Source organism: Myiozetetes cayanensis, unplaced genomic scaffold (genome assembly GCF_022539395.1).
Source record: "Myiozetetes cayanensis isolate MyiCay16 unplaced genomic scaffold, myiCay2020 scf6-25, whole genome shotgun sequence".
Lineage (NCBI taxonomy): Eukaryota > Metazoa > Chordata > Aves > Passeriformes > Tyrannidae > Myiozetetes > Myiozetetes cayanensis.
The window spans coordinates 53,487,517-53,509,408 of NW_026087853.1; the positions used below are offsets into that span (position 1 = coordinate 53,487,517).

Sequence of the window (21,892 nt, forward strand, 5' to 3'; positions counted from 1 at the left end):
AACATACATATTTCTTGCTGTAATAAGCCAATACCAGAAAAGAAAACTTTTCAATAATCATCTCAGCAAATTATTTGGAAAATAAAAAACCCCTGTAACATATGTGGAAACTATGTACATGACACAGGTGCACAATGACTCCAAGAAACAAAATGTGTCAGCACATTCAAACAGATACTCTCTCACTCTTGTAGCATAAGTATCATTAGACAAACTGCAGTGATCAGACTTCACTCTTTGCCTTTCTTCTTTTCTTTAGCCCAGTGATAACCTCAAAATCAGAATTCTCTTCCAGTTCCCCTCCTAGCTTCAGGAAGGCCAACCTCACCTCAAAACCAGCAGGATTTCTGAGACACAGTGATTTGTATTCCCAAATGATCCAAAAAGGATAATACCACACTTGTATATAAGCTTTAAAACTGTGCAGTGAAGCCATATGGGTTCACAAGTCTTAACAATCTTATAGAAAACCTGGTTTGCCCTTTCTTTGCTGCAGGTCTATAGGATTCTATATAGCATACAGAATATACTATATAGAACATTATATATATATAAAATATACATACTATATTATAGAGGGAGAATATAGCACATATATATAATATATATGCTATAAATATATACATACACATATATATATATATATACACACACACATATAAGATAGCATATATAGAGAGCACATATGTCAGCTTTACCTTCCCAGGGATAAGAAAAGAATGACAGATTAATTCTGCAGACTTCTAAGATAAACATAATTTTGTTGTCTTTTTTTTTTTTTTTTTTCCATTTGTCTATTTGTTTTCTGTGAAAGCAAAGCACAAGCCCTTAGGTCATAAATACATTGCAGATTTCTGTCAGCCTGACTGTGCTGACCAAGGTTGTAAATAGCTAAGATATCATTTAAATACAATTCTGATGGTAGTTACACTTGAAAAAAAGACAAAGGGAAGGTGGGGGGGAAGTGCCTTAGATGAGATGCTGGGAATCCCAGACACCGAGTTCTAACTCAACACATGATCAGGACTAATTGCGTGTCAAAAATAAGAGACCTTCTGTGCCATATTAAATGAATGAAATACATACTCACTGTTTCTCACATGTATGATTTGCTGTTTCACTCTACTACCATCTATTTTCCTCATTTACCTCAATTCATAAAATTTTAAACTCAGAATCAGGTTAATGTCATGAAAAATGAAGATATCATTTGGACAACTTTTTCCTGCAATTTCTTTGTCATCTTATTTACACTTGGAGTTTCAGAGCTACCTTGAATACTTTTCCAGGTACGCTGAGTTAAAGGTACAATCATTACACTGTATTTTAAGTGTCATTATTATGTCTATGGAAATCTCCAAATCCTATACTTAAACTGTGACATTTTAACCAGGATGAAATTTGAAGAAGTCTCACCGTTCCATTCTTGAAATTGTTGATATAGATAAAATGTTATGCATGATGAGTTTTCAATAAAATAATGTTTTTCAAGTGCCTACATTAAAAAAAAAAATAGAATGGGTTCCTATGCTGCTAAATACTTCCAAAAATACTACCTATCTATTTTGCTGTTAGAGTATCTGGCATACTTGAACCCACTCCTAACTCTCCTAATGAGAGTTACTACTGCACTATATTAACTACTGCAATACTTTTAATATACACAAACCCCCACTTCATTACAAAATCCAAATGCATTCCATAGGGTTACATGAGATGTAACTTACAGCAGAATGCATTTCTAGTGCTCCAAGAGAATCTTGGCTACACTTCATATTTCCATTTAACTCGTGATTATTTTTTTTTAGTCATATTCAGGAATTCACTAATTCAATACTCATGAGAAATACCAAATGCAATAGATAGAAATGTTTGAATAGAGGCCAAGTAATAGAAGTCTGGTTTTTTCATTAGTTGTAAAATCTCCATATTGGCAAATTAATATAATTACTATTCCCAACACAAAGCATGAAAAAACTGAAAGAAGCACACAAGAACATTTCCTACTTTCACCAAAGGTCTGATCCAAAGATCACTTAAGGGAGCCTTTCAAGTCACTTAATGAAATGTAGATCAGATTTCTACAAAGCAGAAATTCAATTTCAGGATTTCAGCAGTGTATGTATGCTGCAATAAATATACTTATCCACCTTTAGACATCCTTTCATGCTTGACATTTATATATTCAGTGGATTTCCTTTTTTTTATATAGATTCTGTAGTCATGTGTCTAATAGCTGACATTAAACCATAAACGATACATTAGAGAACACTAATTACAATCTAGAGTAAAAGAAGCCTGATGAAATGCTACTTTTAGTGGTTATATTTAAATAAAATTATACTTGGGATGATATAGCCCTTATTTTTGACAGGCTAAGAATTTTCCAAGACAAAATCAAAAGAATCATGTAGGAAAAGCTGTATACTATTTTATGCTATCAACATAATTAAGTATGACACAACACAAGGATTACGGAAGCAAACCTAAGGAAATCCAAAATAATTGGCTACTCCAAGCTGCTCCTTCCAACTTGGAGTTTGAATTAATTAAAATATCAAGCCTAAAACAATAGTAGATAACCACATACCTAAAAATATGGTTACTCTCCTAAAAAGTCAGAAGAAACTTCTAGCATAGATTTCCTTTCCATAGAAGGAAAAGAGTTCTGGGTATCACACCAACATAACACGGAGGCAGGATTGGCTGAACTCTCCGACCCAGACAGCCTGCAGGAGGAGTATGTGAGAAAGCACTGAAAAGGATTTTATTTTGTTGGGTGTTGCAAGTTTGTCTGTCATTAAGTTGTTAAGGCTCCCCTGTAATCTCATGCATTGCTTTTCCATCTCTGGTTCCTAAGCTGATCCATGGGACACCTGGAGATGATACAAATCTTTTAAATAGACAACATCCTGTGCACCCAAGCAAGCAAGAAATGTCTGGGGAAATAAAGAGAGTAAATAAACCCACAAGGTATCTTACATTTTATAAGTATCTTACATTTCATTAGCATTATGTGAAAGTCACTGAAGTAATACTGGACAAGAAGTAATATTGGACAAGAAGTGCAACTGATGACTAGTATCTTTTTATTAAAAAATCACATGATTTTCCTCATTAAAATTTGCTGATTAACATTCTCTAGAGAAATCTGCAGCACTCAGAGCAAGCCATAACAATCTGCTTAGACTGTACCACCTGCACTGCCCTGGGCTCATGAGGCAGCCTCATGGCCCCTATTTATTTGGCAACAGTAAACATTTTAGTTGTGCTCCCTCCACTCCCTCTGACTCCATGTTTCAAGATGCAGTATCACACTTTCAAGAAACATCAACAGGAATGACTTTAGAACACTATGACTATTATCCAGACTAGTCCTCCTATGGTCCATCTTTCCTTGTCTCCAAACACATGTTCACAGATGAGTGGATAGGTCTGTGTTAAATCTAAGATAAATAGTAATAGGTCACTTTCATACTCTTTCTGAACCTACAGTGTGATAGAATATCTTTTTTGCTTCCTATGATGAGAACTAGTGGTTGTTTTTTTTCAGAAGGAAAAAGAAAAAATAATTGCTCACAAAGAATAGAATAGTAATTTTGTATTAGTTGAAATAATTATATAAAGGCCCTAATTTTCAGGTTTGTGACCACATACGGAAGTATAAACATCAGATGGATATCAAAGAAGTGCAGTATACAAGAACAGTTCAAATTTATGCCACTCCCAGTGACATGTCCATAATTAATAACCAGATTCATGAAGTCATGAAGTGGGTGTGGACAGGGTGGGACCTGTATCAGATGTGGTAGGTAGCTTTGTAGCTTTACTTCAAGTACAAACTGTTTGGGCAACTGTAGGAGAAATGAGTGGTCTGTTCAAGTCCAGCATGGAAGTAGAGTTGAATGATTGAGGACACAGTGTGAGTCACATGATGCAGAACCTCCTGGCTACCACTCATGGTGAATAACTGGAGATTAAAGTCCCCTTGTTTTCCTTTGCTGAATCCCTCCCATTAAAACCCAAGAGAATGTAGCAACAGTCTGGGTGAGGATATACTTATTATGACATTGGTGCTTAAGATTTCACCAACGCAGGTCAGCTAAACACACAAGCACAACAGATGTCACAGTTGACTTATGCAGGAAATAAAATGTGCAAAGAAAATAGCTTTTTACCTTTCGTAGTCAAGTTTTCCTACTGAGAAAAGCATCAAATTATCCTGAACTCATCAGTGGGATGTTCTGGCACCTCCCAGTTTCAGTTTCCAGTCTTCACATACCACAGAACACAGAGTAGACAAGCCAAGCAACTGCATCAGAGCTCAAGGGCTGGTCAGACCCAGGGAGGGTCTATGGAGGTTTGGGACACATGGAAAAGCATTCCAAGCTGGATGGACAGGTAGCTCCACTTCATACAATGTTCAAGGGTCCAATGCCTGCCATACCTCAACAGTGCCCCTATTTTGGCCTTTCTCTTCATCTGTCTTTTTCCCAAGCATCTCCAGGAACAGGTATCTTTGGCTTCTGTCATGACTATTTTGTCACTTGTTTAGAGCTGGCTGGGATTTAAAATGCACAAAGATGGAAAAGAACTTTCTTTTTGCATGAACAGATAGATGAAGTCGTAGGACATTATGGCAAGAGGCAAACCACTTGATAACTGTTAGCTTTTGGAATTAGGTTGCAACTTGGCATCCATTTTCTACTTAAACGATGTAGATATTTTCAAGTGGGTCTAAATCACGCATGTAGTCTGTATATAATTAACTAATGCAGAATCTTTCCTGTTATTTGTGTCTAGTCACTGGAATTTGTTCCCAACATATGTTACTATCGATTTCTTTTTATTGCCTTTTTCAGTCCCTGAAATGGCACATCCATTTTATGACATATGCTGCATATATATATTTTGATCACATCACCACAAAACATCACTGGGGACTAACTTTATTGCTGATGATACATTGACCTTTTTTTTTTAAATATGAAATGGACAGACAATGTACATGGGAAAAGACAAGACACCAAGATGGAATAGAAGTGACTGAGCACAAATATGAGAATAGTTTTTGCAGGATTATGTTAAGTATCCTTTAGACTGTAGAGATGTCAGCTAAAGTAAAACTCTAATGTACCAGCTGCTGTCCAAATAGATCACAAAATGAAAGTCCCCATGCTGAGCAGGGCTTAAAATAGAACAGCTGATGAGTAAGATGCTCTCTCTTATATAAACTTCACATTTCATGCATTAAGACATCTCATTGTCAAATATTCATGGGGTTGCTATTTCCCATGAAAAATCTGCAGCAGAACAAATGCATCAAATCGTTTCACTTTTCAGGCTCTAAGATTGTTATTTTCATGCCACACAGAAACTCCCTTTTAGTCTGCTTTGTGATTCATGTGTTTGGCTGAATAACTTTCCTGGAACTCAGAACAAGAGGGAAACCTTCCCTAAGTACTTCCTGTCTTTTTACATGTACTAATATCAAGAGGGAGTCCTCCCACCTTTCCCATTTACAACAAGCCAGGCACACCTACTGGTTGGTACATTCACAATCCTCAGAAACAGTCTGCTTTTGCTCTGTTTTTAAAATAGCATGATATTCTCTGGCAACAAAAATGTTGTTTATCTAACATTACTTTGCATCAAAATAATATTAGCACAGCACTTAATTAATTTTCTGTAGACAACGGAGAAATCCTAACTTACCTTAAAACATAAAAGATGCAGTTCTCTTCCCCTTTTTCCTGTCTACAGCCAGTCACAACTTTGAAAGCATGGTAATCTTTAAACACAGGATGGAATCATGGAATGTTGTGGGGAAGTACAACCTATGTCATGTGTTTAACCATGGGAGTTTGCAGGCCTCACTCCAGGTGCCCAATGGAATCAGTATGAAAGTGATGCTGAAATATGACCGTGGAAGAATTAAGTAAAAACTCTAGAACAAGGTCCAGTATATTTACAATTTGAAAGGCCAAAAAATAAAAATCACCATCCCACTGTCACATTACAGCCTGTCAATCTGGAAATCCTAAAGGAATGGATTCAAATTACACTATCCTCTAACTATGGATTATTAAGCTTTTATTAGAGTTATCAGCACTAACTGAAAAGAAAATCAAGCCCCTAATTTTTACAGATTGTGTACCTTATTTTCAAAATATGTGACCTAAGCATTACGGTTTCCTTGTATTTGGAAAACAAGTAAAATGTTTTGTGTAACTGATGTGAAAAACTAACTGGAGGTGCTGAGTGACTTACCAAACTCTTCAGAAGGCTGCCATGAGGTACTCCAGTTCTAATTGTGGTTTGCATCTGACTTAATATGTGGGTGTAATCCTGGCCAACTCATTAATATCCAGGTCTGTTTTTCCAATCCGTAAAAGGGAGGATATTATACTTAATTAATACAGTCTGTGGCTATTAATCAGCCAGTATGAAAAAAAAATATTATTTGAATGACATTTACAATTCCATCTATACCTTTCTGTTCAACTAATTCTGCTTCTTATTTTCCCCTTAAAACAAGTAAATCAAGGCTGGCTGAAATTCATTCTCTGTTCATTTCATTACCAAAAGGAAAAGTCTTGGTGGGTTTTTTCACACCTTCAAGTCAAAGCTTCATATGTACTGTCTTGCTCTGGCTGTTCTGTGAAATTTAGCTTACGGATTTAATAGATTTTGCTATTCTTAAATGAGGTTGTATTCCAATAATAAATTAAGCTTCGCTCCCTCATTATAGGTTGTTGTTACTCTCCTGAAATGTAGCAACCAATGCCCAAAAGATCTTTTCTTCCATGTTCTATGAGAAAAATTATATTTCTCATACCATTGTTCAAGTGAAGCTGCCACCACTCTTAAAAAGGATGAAAGACAGACTAGACAAAAAAAAAGGCACTACAAAATCAATAGCTTTTTTTGTTACTAAGAAACCAACTAATCCCATGCAAAGATGCAGTTGACAGTGAAAGGTAGAAAATCCTGGCATCCTCAACAAATTTTGAAGAAAGGCTGCCAGCAATTTCCAGAGTGCCTTTGGTCTGATTCTCTTCTAACAAAATGAGTTTGAGAATGTTTTATTATTTTTTTTGTAAGAATCTCACACCAGTGAATCCTGGGGGAAAAAAAGAAAAAGTAGGAAATGCTGTTATTTGAAAACGCTGTAGCCTTTAAGACTTTTTAACTTTAAATATTTTACTCAATACAATTTGATTAAGGTATTTACCATTTACCACATCTCTTTCAGGTTCAGACTTTCAGTCTCTGAAAAACAAACTAGCTTCCATATATTTTTAATGAAGTAAAAACTCTGAAGCACTTCAACCTTCATTAAGGTTGAATTCAGATAAAGATAAAAATTCTATGTCCTGAGCCTTCCATAAAGATTAAGAAAATATTGCAGAGAAGTACTTGGAATTTTTTAACTCCCTGGCTTTAGCCTCATTTTCCTCCTTAGATTCTTCTTCCTGTTGTTGTTCTGCTGCCACACAATGGATTGCCAGCTCTTGAGAGTTCCTATTGAGTCTCTAAATATTAATTGGTGTTCTCAGAGACCCCAGGACTGAAATCAATGGATTGTACAAGAATTTTCTCTTTTTGTCTGAAATGAGCTTTTAGCCCTTGAAATTATGACAAAGGCTGGAAGGAAGAAGAGTTGGTTTTAAGAAGCTCAGAAGGAAGCAGGCACATAAAAAAGTCAACATTTACTGCTTTATAGGTATGATTTTTAATGCTCAAATTTGGAAGCATTGTGGTAGGAGGTACACTCTTCAAAGTAAGAAGTGTTTATACAAACAAAAGCAGCAAAGTCTAATATTCCCCTGGCTTAGGTGCTGTAATAACTCAAGGACTTGAGGAACTATGAAAAGAATGAGTCTGCAATAGCTTATTATGATAAAGCTTTTGTTTTGAAGAGGTTTGAGCCATCCATTTGTGACAGACCATAGTAAATAAACCACCACTGTGAGGGTTTTTTTGCATCAGTCTGCACACAGCCCAAGCCACGGTGCTCAGTTTCTTCTGCTCTCATAACTGGGTTGAATCAAGGCACCAGTTCTCTGTAACAGGGGGAGAAACATGTCTCACTACATCTCTGCGTTGTTTAATGTACAAAAGAAATCCAGGTATACAAGTTATTAAGCCTTGCTAATTTTCTGTGACCTGTAACTTCTCCTGCTGTAGGTGAGATCCCAGCTTGTATGTCTACAGTCAATTGGAGGAAGAGACTAGATTAAAGACTAAGATCGGTTAATTAATATTGCATGTCTGAAAAAATCTATAAACAAACAGCAGCTGTTTAAATGCTCTAAAGCAGCTGGATCCACAGTTAGGTGCTAAAATATATAGCACATCTTGGACATATTTTGGAAGAAATTAAAAAATAAACATTTAAAATACTATCTCCAAAATATTTTACAAAAACTCACACTCCAAAGACTCAGAGATTTCTGTCCCTCTGTATCTCTAACTGGAGTCATGAATGATGTTTCAAAGGAAACACAACTAAAACATTAGAGGACTAATTTGGCTTGTTACTTCTGAACATCTGTTCTTGCAGAAATACATCAAGACTGTTTGAAGGCAACCCCTGCCCCAAAAAAGCCCGAACAAAAAAACACTGTGAGGTTTTGTTTTTGTTTTTGTTTTTGTTTTAAATGAAAATAGTTATCTGGATTTTAAAAATCAATTAAAAATTGCAGATTCTAAAGTGAAACCACTGACACAGCCTTAGTATACCTTGTCTAAGCTGCATTTAAAGAAGACCACACTCACTACTCTTCTTGACACAAAACAAAAACCCCAAGACCAGGAAAGGGGTTACTGTAGCATTCAAACATGAACACAGTAAAGAAAATCAGCTGGAATATAGGCTAGTTATTCCAACGTTATATTAATAAAACGTTTTCAGTACAATTGCCATGTAGCACACTCTTCCTGTTTCGAAATCATCATTTTAAACCAAAAATTAGTCTAAATTTTGGGGTTTAAACATGGTGTAACCCACAATATGTTAATATAGTTAGGGAGGCAGTTAAAATTCTGTTTAAGATCTAATTTGCCTTCTTTAAAAAAAAAGGGTAAAATCTGAAAATTAATCAAGTCTGAGTTGTCTGGATGAGGAAATGGTTTTGCTGCTGTATCACACACACCTGCTGCTCTGTCCAGCAGCTTCCACAATTTGTGGGGTGGTCTCAGTTTTAAGTGCTCCCTCAAGAACCCCACAAGGAGAAAATACTCTACCTTTGATCAAGCCTCACTTCTTCTGTTCACTTTTTGTCTTTAGAAATGTGTGGTAGAAGGGTGGTGCAAACTCCTTTCTGGCAACAGTAGCTGAACTCAGGTCTTGTTAAACTTCAAACTGCCTTAGCTCTTCACCCTTAAAATTTAAAGGTATAATAGTCACCTATAAGATGCCTTACCAACCCACAGAGAGAAATTCTCTGCATTGAACTTACCATCTATTTCAAAGCAAGTCACAGAATAGGATTGATACATATCATCATATGCTGAAATTCAGAATTTGATTAACCAGATGCTGTTATTTTCTTTAATATCTCATGAATAGGAACTACAGTATAAAAACAATTCAAAACAGTCATTTACTGGGAAATATGACATATGGCCTGCTAAACTGCTTTCCTACAGAAATAGCTAAAGATCATTACTCTTGGCATCACTCCCTACAACAGTCACTAGGCTCATTACAACAGACAGTATGTGATTGAGCCCATAAGGAAGATTATTTCTACAGATGGGTAGAAACAATGATCAAAATTACAAAGACTTAGAAGAAAGAAGTAGTCAAGGAGACTTCTCCACCTCCATAACTTCTGTGCAGTAAAACAAATCAAAGCAGCACCACTAAAGCATTTGCTGGGAAAAAAAAAAAAGAAAAAGGATGCATATTCTCCTTTTTCACCATGGTATACATTTCCATCCTGCTAATGTATGGGATTTCATTTAACTCGTTCTGCTGGAGGGTTTCTCCTCTAGCAGGAACATCCTGATGTGAATAGAAAGCTGGCATCCAGCAAGGGCCACTTGTTGCCTGTGTTTAGTCCCAGGTCAGTTGGGTGGAAACCAAAACTTAATGCTGTCATAGGATGAGCCCAGGTCCTGTGAGTGGACTGGGATAACCACAGCCACTGGACTGGGATACCCACAACCACACTGTGATGTGATACTGCTGCAATCCCCACTTCCCTGGTGATGTTACACCAGTAAACCTTTGGGATGTGGCATCACAGGACAGGAAATGTTAAGGCAATTACAGTGTGGCAATGACAATCTGATGTGGCAACCCTGCAATCACACTTAGCAAGTGTTTGCATTTGAAAGCAGCTAAGTTGTGATTATGTGCTTCACAACACATTCCCTATGGAAGCCAGCACTGTGGTGGTGTGGATTAGCTAAATTTAGGTTGTAACATGGTGCAGTGGATGGCTTTGCCATGTTCCGTCACTGGCCTTGTACACCTGCAGATCAAAATTAACGCTGGGAAGGCATCGGTGTCATAGGATGGTTCTGAGAGAGATGGAGTGCTGGAGACAATGAGAGCAGGGCCAACGCCACACACGTGCTGCCCAAACCGGCGGGAGGGAGCCTCGGGGCTGTCACTGGTGGACTCAGGAATTGCGCTGTGTGACGAAACATCAACCCGGTGACACACCACCAGCACCCGCACAGAGCTGCCGGGGTGAGGCGGGCCTGGCACGGCACCAGGGCCAGCGGAGGCAGCCGAGGCAGCGCTGGGCTGAGGGACACAAAGGTGCCGAGGGCCCGAGGAGGCGGGTGGGTGGTCATAGCGGTGCCTGGGCCTGGCGGGAGGGCGGGAGGCGCTGCCGGGCCCCGCGGCCGCGCCGGGGCAGCGCCGCCATGACCTTCACACCTCGCCGCGTGACGTCACGGCCGACGCTGACGTCACACTGCAGTGACGCATCGGCGCGGGCGAATCCCACCGGCGGCCGCGGGGCGGGGGAGCGACAGGCAGCCTCGGGCGGCACCGCCCGGGAACAGCCGCCGCGGCCGCCGCGAGCTCTCCGAATCCTCCGTGACCCCGCCCCGACCCCGCCGCCATCGCCACATCCGGGGCCCCGGGGGCTCTCGCGGCCGCCCCACTGCCGCGCGGGGGGCGAGGCCAGCTCTGCTAGCCCACGCTTCCTATTGGTCGCCGGCGCGGGATCGCCCGGGGATTGGCCGCCGCTCAGGGGGGCGGGCGCTGCCTCCTCTCCGGTCGCCCATTGGCCCGGGCGGGCGCGGCGCCGCTCTCCCGTTGGCGGGCGGGCGCGTCCGGCGCGGGGCCAGGGGAGGGTGCCATTGGCTGGAAAGTAGGTTAGTGGTGCGCCGTCGGGTGGCAAGCCAGGCGGAAAGTAGGTCAGGGACGGGGGGCTGCCGAGCCGGGCGCGCGGCGCTGCCGAGGGCTGCGACTCCGCCCCGCCCCTCCCTTCGGCTGGGCGCGGCGCGGCGTGGGGCGCGCGCGGAGCCCGCGGTGAGCGCGAGGGGCGGTGGGCGGGGGGCGATGGGGGGGGCGTGAAGGGAGGGCGGGGGCGAGGCGGGTGTGAGGGGATCGCTGCCCCGGAGGAGCCGCCGCGCCGCAGAAACAGCAGGGTCACCGGGATAGGGGGGAGCGGCGGGATTGGGGGTGGTTGGAGCGGGAGACGGGGGGTGCTGGGGACCCCTCCGGCGGCGGTGCAGCGCTGGTCCCCCCACACCGGGAGCCCGGACCGCGGCGGGGCAGCGGCGCCTGGTGCGTAGCCCCGCGGCTGTGACAGCACCGGGATGGGGTACGGGGCTCGCAGCCGGGCCCGGGCCCCGCGGGCAGAGCCGGGCCGGGGTCCCGCCGTGGGCGGAGGGCGCCGGGCCGGGCTGTTCCCCCAGCCCGGGCCGGGGGTGCGGCGGCGGGTCCCACGGAGGCGTCAGTGCCCCGGCCCTGGCACCGGAGCGGCCCCGTCCGAGCGGGGTCTCTTGCCGGTCGCCCCAGGATCCGCGGAGGCCCCGTGTGAATCCCCCAAGCGAAGGTGGTGCTGGGGAATTTGGGAATTCCCATGGATGTGTCACGCGGTGGCCGGTCCCGCCAGAGGGTTCACTCCAGCGGGAACCCCCCGCTCCCGGCAGCCCTCCCGGTGCCGGGGCCGTGTCTGACACCTGAGCGCCTGGGCTGCCACGGGGAGAAGGGATGCGTGGAACACACATCGGGAACGTCGAGGCGGCTTCCCAAGATCGGGATTTTTGCGCTTGGGAAGGCAGGAGGAAGAATCGCTTTGCGTTTTTAATTGCTGAAGGTTTCTGTTACTCCAGTGCTTCGGCTATAACAATTTTGGGAAGGTTTTGGTACTTGGAAAATAACGGTGAAGGAACAAGTGGGTGTGTTTCCTTGCCTTGGAAGCAGATGTGCTTACAGGAATTTTAAAGTGTTTTCTCAGTGTGCGAGGTAGAAAGGGTCAGCTGCAGAGAGTGATCGTCTGCTTGGATGATTTTGAGTCTAATCTTGTCTCAAAATTCAATCTTTAAGTAGAATTTTTTTTTACGTGCCGTAACTTCAACATTCAAAATGATACTATGTTTCTTTTTTAAAATAAGCTCAAAAAGTACCGGTCCTGCCTGTTCAGTATATCTTTTCTTTAATCAAAATACTTTTTAGATAGGACTGACTGATAATACGCAGGCTGTAGCTCAGTTTGTAGGGGAGAAAAGAAAGGATGTTTGTTTTAATTAGCTGTAATTCTGGATAACTGTCTCTGTAAACGGTCTTGCAGAAGGCTGAGGTTAAACTCTGCCCTCCCAAGAATGTATGTTTTGTATCCTCTAGGAATATGCAAATGTAAATAGCTCTTTGAAGCATCAGCAACTACAGACCTCTCAGTCTGGTTATTCTAAACCACAGTTGCTTATTAAGGGGAAAGGCTTTACTACTTCTGACTTCTGTGGGTTTGTGTTTCTTGTGGCCATTCATGGTTTTTGATGCCTCCTTGTAGAAATTGAGTATGTAAAATAACCTCTAACCACAACATTTTATTGGGTTAATAAGCTGTTTTATCCCGTGTTCCCTTCCATGCTGTGTGTTTCCACTGTCTGTTTGGATGCCAGTTGTGGTGTGAGGGGCTGTGTAGGCTTGAAATCTGTAAAAGAAGTTCCTTGGGAGAGTGCCTAGGCAAGAGGCAATTCCCTCAGAGAACATGAGGAGAGCTGTTTGGTTTGGCTATCAGTAAACTAAGGTGGCTGTAACTGGAATTCCACAAAGCTGGAATTAGGATCTGCTGCCATGTCACTGTCACCATGGGCTCCCAGGTGACATGCTATATTTGGGGACCATTGCTTGGGATTTTTTAGGAAGGTGATGTTTATAGGGGAAGTTAATTGGTGATTTTTCTTTTCCCCTTCAAATATCTGCTTTCAAAAAGTCTTTTGGAAAACCAGGAATAAGAACAATGGGGACTCATTGGATTTATTTGGCAGAGCTCAAAGTGGCACACAGTTCCTTGATGCCATGCAAGGCTATGAGGACAAAGCTGAGGACAACTGTGGTGACTGCAGCCTGTGTGCCATTTTTTAAAGGGAATTGAGACCAAGCCTGCTGGAAATAACAGGAGACGTGCAGGTTAATTAGTTTACAGGAATACAGAAGCTCTTTTCCAGCTCAAATTCAATATTTTATGCTGTTTTCAGCACAGAGCCAGTAGCCTGTGTGGTTACACTTTGACTGGAGGGACAGGAGTACCTGAAGGAATGCATATTTTTAATCTTGCAGAGCTGTTTTGCTTTCAGTAAGTTGGCAGAACTCAAAGAATACTTCAGATTTCTCTGTTTACTTTAATACATTAAACATGGTTTGAAACTTTAATTTTTGTCTGTCATCTCACTTGGAGAACTTCAGCCTGAAATTACTGATTTTGATAAGTGCAGTAGCTGAGATGGTGCTGACTGGAACTCAGCACCAGCTTTTGAACTTAGTTATTAGAAGTTCTGCTTGATCAACCCATGGAAGTTACTGTGGAGGTTTGAAGGTGCTTGCAGATGAAAATAAGGTGGTTTATGGGCATTTTCAAATGCATTTTCCATCTGGGTCTTTCAGTCTCTCTAAGAATTGTTGAGGTAGATTTCAGATAATGCACTAAAGTAAAGTAGTAAACTCTGCCTGTGGGGGATGTGTATGTATTTATATGGATGTGGTAATCTTGCACTGCAGCGGTTCTAGGTTTAGTTTAGTCAAATCCAGACTGGTGAATTTTGTGTACTCAGGTGTTACTATACACGGTTCGAACTCAAGGTATTGAATCAGAACACAAAATGATGCACTTGCAAAATGAGAATGCTTTTCTTTTAAAGAATTGGTGAGTTATTTATAAAGCCTACTGAAGTTTTGAGGGGTTTTTTGGTGTGAGGAGGATATCTCCATTGTAATTATCAAATTGTTTTTATCTGTATTTAATCACTTTGAATATTGTCAGATAACCTGTGCTGTATATCTGACTGAACTTTACCTTGAATGAGGTGCATCTTGGGGTGAATAACTCACTGGCATGAACTACGTATTGCACCTGCTTTTTTTTTATCTCACTGTGTTGGGAAAATGCAGTAAGGCTACTTATCCAAGGCCCAGACTTCATCTCCTTGGAAACCTGATCTTTCACCAGATGTTGAGAAATGTAATTTCTCTTTTAATCCATTCTGCAGAAGAATGCAGATTAAAACAGCATCTTCAGGCTTTGTCAGTGTGGAATATTCATTAACTACAAAATGTAGTCTGGCATTTCAGTCTTTGCTCCAAAGAAGATCAATGGTTTCTGTTGTGTTTGGTATTATTTCAAATTTATTTTATCTGTTGCTAAAGTTCCTGGTTTATACTTTAATTCAGTTCAAGAACTGGCTGACAATGGGTTTTTCACTTGTAAAGTGCAGGATTATTTGTGCTCCCCAGAAAGATGTGTTCACCTTTCTTCTCCATGTTCAGGTCATCCTCTCTCCTTTGCAGCTGCAGAGAGATTTCTTAGCTGGTGCTTTCAGAATTTGTAACCTTTTAAGCCTCCTGCCATTTGAGAAGCTGTTATTCAATGTCTCCTGTGTCAGACGCACTTCTGGGTCAGCTGCTGGTGTCAGAACAGCTTGTGACCCTGCGCTGCAGCTGTGCTGGAATTCACTACGGTTGGTCTTCTCTAGGAATGGTGCCAGTAAGGCTGCTTATAGAGCAAGGAATATCCTTGGCAGGGTTTTAGAATGGTGAACTAACAAGCCACGTTTCTTGTGGCCCAAGGTGTTGACGTTCTCTGCTAACTTTAAATAAACCCATTCATGTGAATGCAAGCAGCTGAGGCAGTGTTGTAGTTTTCCTGGTTGTTTTGACAGTGCTTTCCTTGCAAATCTCAGTAGGCTCTGTTTTCCAGGTGCAAGGCAAGTTAGTGGCATCTGGTACAAGCAGCAAACGCATTGCTAAATCCTTAACGGTCCTTCCCTGGTGTGGCTGTGGTGGAAATCCATCTTCCCAGGTGCTGTTGCTGTAACCCTGGGAAGGATGTTTGGCAATTCCTAAACTGTGTGTTGGCACCATGACCCTGAAATCACTCTCATAGGAAGGCATTTTATAGTAAGTCATAGGTGTTTGTTCAGTTGCAGCCTTTTGCCTCAGTTCCTTTCTGTGTCAGGTAAAAATTAGTTAATGGAACTCATGTATTTTAAAGATTGGATGTATTCTTGATACAGGACTACTCAGAAAACTCTAATCCAGTATTATTCATTTGGGATTGATGTAGATTTTGAAGGGAGAATGAATTGAGACTGGCAGAGAACTCAGAAATAAGTATTATTCTTAATCTCAAGTTCTTTTTATCTTGGAAACTTCCTTAAAGTGCCCTTGCCTTTTGTAGTTTGCCTAACAAAAGAGGACAAAGACAGAAAGACTTTGGTAGAAATTGCTAAATGATGCAGTACTGCAGAATATTAATTGGATGGAGTGAAAAGGACAAAACCAGGAGGAAATAAAACTAATATACTTTTATTTTAACTTTTCCTTTTTTCTAAGAATGCTTTTTATGTCTTTAAAACCGGTAGTTTTATAGTTTCCTTGAACTGGTTTGGTTGGGTTCTGCTTTCTTTGGCTTGCTATGAATGGATTTCTTTGTCATCTGTGGATTTTTCTTGGAGTATTATGAAATTTACAACTTCTGTTCCAATTTGAATTAAAATGATACATTAAAATAACAAAACTCTTACCCTTTATGTTGTGTGCATGCATCGTAGTTGTGTTGAGAGTGGCAGCAAGATGGCTTTGGTTCGAGTTCTACTGTTACTTTTACTTGTCACTCAAGGACCTCCAATAACTGTATTTTAAATCCCCTGGAGTTTGGGGCTTTGTGCTGCAGTTTGGCTACTGGCTTATTAGTTTTAGTATAACCTTTTAAAATAGTATTTATTTTGCCTGTAGTCTTGAATGACCTGCTCATTTTTCAGGGACAGAATCTGTGGTCCAGAATACATTACAAAAAAAAAAAAAATCAGATATTTGGTTTTGAGGTTTATATTAGAATGTGTTTTTTGACCTTGTCTTGATCATGTTGGGTTTTCCAGTTTGAGGTTCTGTAATTGTTGACTGAGAAACAGGACACCTATTTATTCCTCTGTCCCCTTTCCCAATGTGCTCGGTTGCCAAGGCATTTCCTGTAATCTTTGCATTTGCATTTACAGATTGGTTTGTTATGATGAAATTAATTCAATGAGTTAATGAAAGACAGCACAGTATTAACACTGTGCTGCCAATATACTTAAGAATATTTTTGTGTTGTGCTCAGGATGTGGCCCAAATTCAGAAATCCAGAAATTTACTGAATTTTGTGATCTTAGAAGGCTCTGCTATATCAATTTACTTTTTTATTCCTTAACAATCTGATAAAGCCCCAGAACATTAGGCAAACTTGCTTTCCTAGAAAACATTATACTGTGCTTTTAATCTATACCCAGTTTACTATGGTTTGGAAGTTTCTATTACAAATAGTGTTGTTTTCTCCCTATTTTTATAGAGTTTCTCCTGTTTGAGTTTCTCCTCTTATTTGAAGATATTTTTTGGCTGCAATGGCCAAACCAGCCTCTGAATATTGCAGTTTATTTTAGAAACCTTTCAAGTCAGGCTCAGTGACTTCTTAGAGGGACTTGTCACATAAAAACATTAGAGTTGCTGGAAGTGCTCTGTAATTAAAGAATATTCTGTTTAAAATGTTGTCAAATGCTTGCTGTGCAGTTTGAGTCCAAATTCTAGAAGTAGTAGGAGTTATTCATATTTTAGAAATACAAGGCTGCTAATTGGATATTCCTATTCTAAACAGCAAGACAGAAATAAGAGCAGTGAGTTTATGCTAGCTTGGGTTTGTGCTGGGATTTTCTGTTTCATCTCTGTTAGAAATTCTAAGGCTTTTATTTAAATATATTTATCCCCATCTCAGACATGTGCAACTTGGTCAGCTTGTCTGTCCAGGAAAGAGTCTGCAGAAAGATGGGTATTTCCCTCTTGTGGCATTTTAAAATCTAGTTCAGTCTGTTTAAGATATCCCAGCTGGCAATAAAGAGATCTCAATTACTATACTTGGCATTATTTGTTGAATGAGGTAATTCCTGTCCTAATTTCTCTGACTTGACCATGAGACTCTTCCACAGCAAATGCCTGCTTTATTTTCTTAGCTGGAGTAGCTTGTTTGTTACTCTAATGCTTTTGTCATTATCAAGAGTTAGATGATGAGAGGGGAAAAAAACAGTAGAGGAGAAAATTACAGCAGTCAGCTGTTATAGAAACTGATTTTTCCACATTCCCATTCCTGTTGGAGATTATCAACTAACCATCTTGGAGCAAATTTTAGCAGTTGTGTCCAGCTGATGCCACTGGGCAAGTTTTCTGACTGTATCCTTCATCTGTATGTTCCTCCCAAGAATTCTGGGCTGACTGGTGAATTTTTGGAGACTTTTAAGGATCCATGTGGGAAATACGGGTGTTCAGGGCAGCGTCACCAGAGATATGCTCAGGTACTTTGCCAGGACAAAAATCAAAATTCCATGACCAAAAAGAATTATCTGGTGCCCAGCAATTTGCTTTATAGTGACACATGAATCCTTTGCAACATCCAGTGACAGCTGGATGAATTTGGACGGTAGTTTTGGTGATGATTTAAGCTGGATTGATGTGGACAATGTAGCCTCCATCAACACTCCAACTCTTTCCCAGCTAAGCATTTCCATACATGTGTCCTGTCCCTCTGCTCCATGAGGGCAGATGTGTTAGGGCAAAGATACTGGACAGGGGAATCTGCTGGGACTTGGCTGGTTTTCCCCACAAAGATTTATTTGGGATTACTGAGACCATACAACTTGTGGGTTCATAAACGTTTCTGCTTTTGTAGGTTAGGAAACAGCAGAGCTCATGGAATGAGTAGTCCTGAAGGGGAAGTGGGAGAGGCAGTAAGTGTGAAGAGTGCTGTTTTAAACGTGTTACACTGCAGCCTTGATGTGGAAGAAGAGGCTTGGTGGCAGAATATTTTTGGATTAAGCTGTGTTGGGTCATTTCTTTCATAAACCTACATAAAAATTTGGTTCAAAAAAATCTGGCTTTGATACTAAAACCCAGAAGCCAGAAAAAAACAGCAACTTTTTACTTAATCTCTGGAGCTATACAGGGAAGCTTTTCAGTATTTATTGCACCAGTTTTTAAAAAATTCTGTTTTCTAACAAGCAATAGTAACTCAGCCCTCTGATCCTTTTCCCTTTCCCCTCACTGGCCCATGTGCTCCTGGGTTTCCAGATGAACAAATATAGAATTGTTCCAGATACGTAAATCTCCGAGGAGCTTGTTCACCACCGTCACCTGACTGTGCCAGAGCTGAACACTTGTGCGTCCAAGTTGTTGTCAAAATGATAATTTATCTGAAATGGGCAGAGGCCCAGCAATGCCTCCACTTAGACTTGCCAGGAAATCTGGAGGAAATGGAATACGGGGAAGAGACTGAATGGAAGAAGATTTTTCTTTACCAAGACCAATAGTTGCGCTCCCTTTTGAGGAGGAGACCTGTCTGTTTATTAAAAAACCAAACAAACAAACAAAAATAATTTTGATTTGCTGTTTAAGAATGGTCTCTAACTTAGCACAGATCTCATCTGGCTGTCAGTTTGTGTCCATGTTCTGTTTTTTGGAAGCAAAACTCTCTAAAATCTGCCCAGGCTTCCCCTTAGGGAAATATTGGCACCTCAATTCTTGATATTCCTCTCAAGTAGCTCTTCAGGAGAATTGTCCTTGTGTTCAGTGACATGAAAAGCTTTTTGTATGACTGTAATGTGAACTTAAACAGATTTACCAAAACTTTTGAAGTAAATTTGCAATATAGATGGAAAGTAAGAAACAGTTTAAGTCAGTAGTTAACAGGAGAATCCATACCTTCTGCTTAAAATGAATTGACCTATTTTTTTTCTTAGAGCACATAAACACTAGTAAGGACCAAATAATTGCACATCTTGGAAAGAGGCAGGACCAAAAAAAAAATCATCCATGTAACAAAAAAGTGAGGAAAAAGTGCCTGTTTGTACCTCATTAGAGACCTAAGTAATGTTGTAGCGTCATTATTATTATTATTGTGTAATTATTATTATTGAACCTTCTACGATTTTTGAGGTCCCTTTAAATGCTTAAGTTAGTGTTGGAGGGTTCTGGGTGCTTGTTGGACAAAATTATGTGCTTTTTAGAGCAGGATTTGCTCAGGCAAGTGGTTAAGCCCCCATGGATTCATTCATGGTGTGCTGTAGAACTTGTGTAATGTACTTCCTTTGGCACAGATTTCAGATGTGTACTTCTTATTTTTTAAAACAAGTATTTGGTCACTCAACCTACTTGTCCTCTAGGTTTAGGATATTTCTGTGCTTTGCTAGTTCCCTGTAGCCCTAAACATACTGGAATGATGGTGTTCCTTGACAAACCTGAAAAAGTACCAGTTTCTGTTACTTGTCAGTGAAACCTATTTTTCCTTTTTTCTTCTGAATTTTGTTTGGTGACTTCTGAAAACCTGATAACTGGTATCTTAATGGTCCCTGACTTTATTTACAGACACACATACACACAAAAACTCACCTTTAAAATTTCCTTTGTGTGGCTTTCTGTCCTTTTGTCTCAGTTCTGTGAGTGCTTTGTTTGCTTTTTTCTCTGTGTCTATATGTGTGTTTTGTGGTGATGACAATGTTTTGGAACGAAGCTGTGTTGGCCACGGGGTCAGAGAATAACACAGGTGCAAGTTTTCAGGTTTGCCTGTAGGAGTGGCTGGCAAGTGAATTTCAAAGACTTTCAGGAAGCAGAAAAGAAAATTTCCTGCCCTTCCAACACCTGGAAAAATCTTGGTGGACTAGCAGGTTTCTTCTAATTAAAGAAACATTAGGGATAAATACAGTTAACTCTGCCCTTTCTAGCAAACCTAATTGCATGCTATGGTGAAGTAGCACAGTTTTCCACTTCCATATACAACCCAGCATATCCTCTTTAACTCCTCCCTGTGACGTGATTTGGCTGAGTCTTTGTTTGGCAACAGTGCTTGGGTTTCTCTTCAATCATTTTTCCTGATATGCTTCTGTATTTTCCACACATCCTTCCAGGAGTGTACTCCTCAGAATCACTTCCACATGTGATCTTTTCCTTGCCTTCTACCCTTCAATGGGATGCTCTCTTAGTTCCTGGTGGCTTCTTGTGTTGTTGTGTTCTGCTTATCTTCAGAGTTTTCATGTTCCTGTTTTTCAGGCTGTAAACATCAGTCATCTCAGTGTAATTATATTTGATGGTTTTACTGCCACTCCAATAGGGAACAATATTTTTTAAACATGACTTCCCTGGATGTTGGATAACATTCATCCAGACTCCTTTCTTGACTGTGCTCCTGTGTATTGGAGATGGAATAAACTTTGGTGTTGATAAAACAGCCTTCAATAAAAGGGGTACATTTATTCAAAGCAGCAGCTCACCAACAAAATAAATACTTTTCAGACTGTTTCTTGAATCCTTCTGTTGCACTGGGGACCTTGTGGGCTTATTGTTGCTATAATATCCTTTAAGAGGATGATCTGCTTGTGCTCGTGTTCAAGTGTGTTTGAGAGGTAAATTATATGGACACCTGCTGGTGAGGTTGTCATCTCTGCCCCTCCATTGTACGGTGCTGCCACTTGTTTGACTTCCTGAATCACCTCACTGTGATCTACTCAGACTTGTAGCTTTTTTTTTTTAATTACTTTTTTACAGGATTAGTTCTAATCTATTTTGGGGCTCTAAAAAGCTCACTGTGGGTTTTGTAAGTGCCAGTGCTGTATGGGAGTGCACAGCTGAATGCTGAAGGCAGGAGGTTAACTACTCTTGCAGTTACAAAAGGCAACTGACAAACTAATAAAAAAGTGTGAATTCTGCCACATGAGTCTCCCAAAGAAGAGTCTGTGCTGCACTGTAAAAATCCATGTAGCCACATATTAAATAAACTATCGACCTGGTTCATACAGTTGCTGTGTGTGATCTAGGCAAGGATTAATCACCAGCCTTGTTTCTGGCCATTTCAACTTAACTTTGATGTTACACTAATCAGGTTCTCTATCCTGTGATATCAGAAGAGACTCTTGCTGGTGGGAGAGCCAAGGGGTGCAGGTTGGTCTATGATCACTCCAGCAGTCTGGAGAGATCCATGAGCCATTTCTAACAGTTGTCTTCCTGTATATCATCCTTACAAGAGGAAGTGACTGAGGGTGGGAGGGCTTTGTTGACTGGCAGTTGCCAGGGCAGCTTGGAGAGGGAGACAAAAGAATTTGTGGCTTGGTAAACAAGTATATGGAGCTGGATTCAAAGGTAGGTTGATCTGTGTATGATGATAATTATGTCATAACTTTAATACTT

The 21,892-nt window shown here is 40.8% G+C and overlaps 1 protein-coding gene and 1 long non-coding RNA gene across 8 annotated transcripts in view; one reads left to right on the plus strand and one right to left on the minus strand.

The window, feature by feature from the left end:
* The window catches only part of LOC126650555 (uncharacterized), a 271,938-nt gene that overhangs the window by 72,984 nt on the left and 177,062 nt on the right, over positions 1–21,892 (minus strand). The window lies entirely within an intron of this gene.
* Positions 10,783–21,892, plus strand: part of BMAL1 (basic helix-loop-helix ARNT like 1) — a 51,843-nt gene continuing 40,733 nt past the window's right edge. Inside the window, exon 1 of one of the 7 annotated variants that reach the window (XM_050335477.1) lies at positions 10,783–10,800. The gene's annotated coding sequence lies outside the window, so the exon portion shown is untranslated. The other 6 variants (XM_050335479.1, XM_050335475.1, XM_050335474.1 and 3 more) reach the window with 6 other exon arrangements.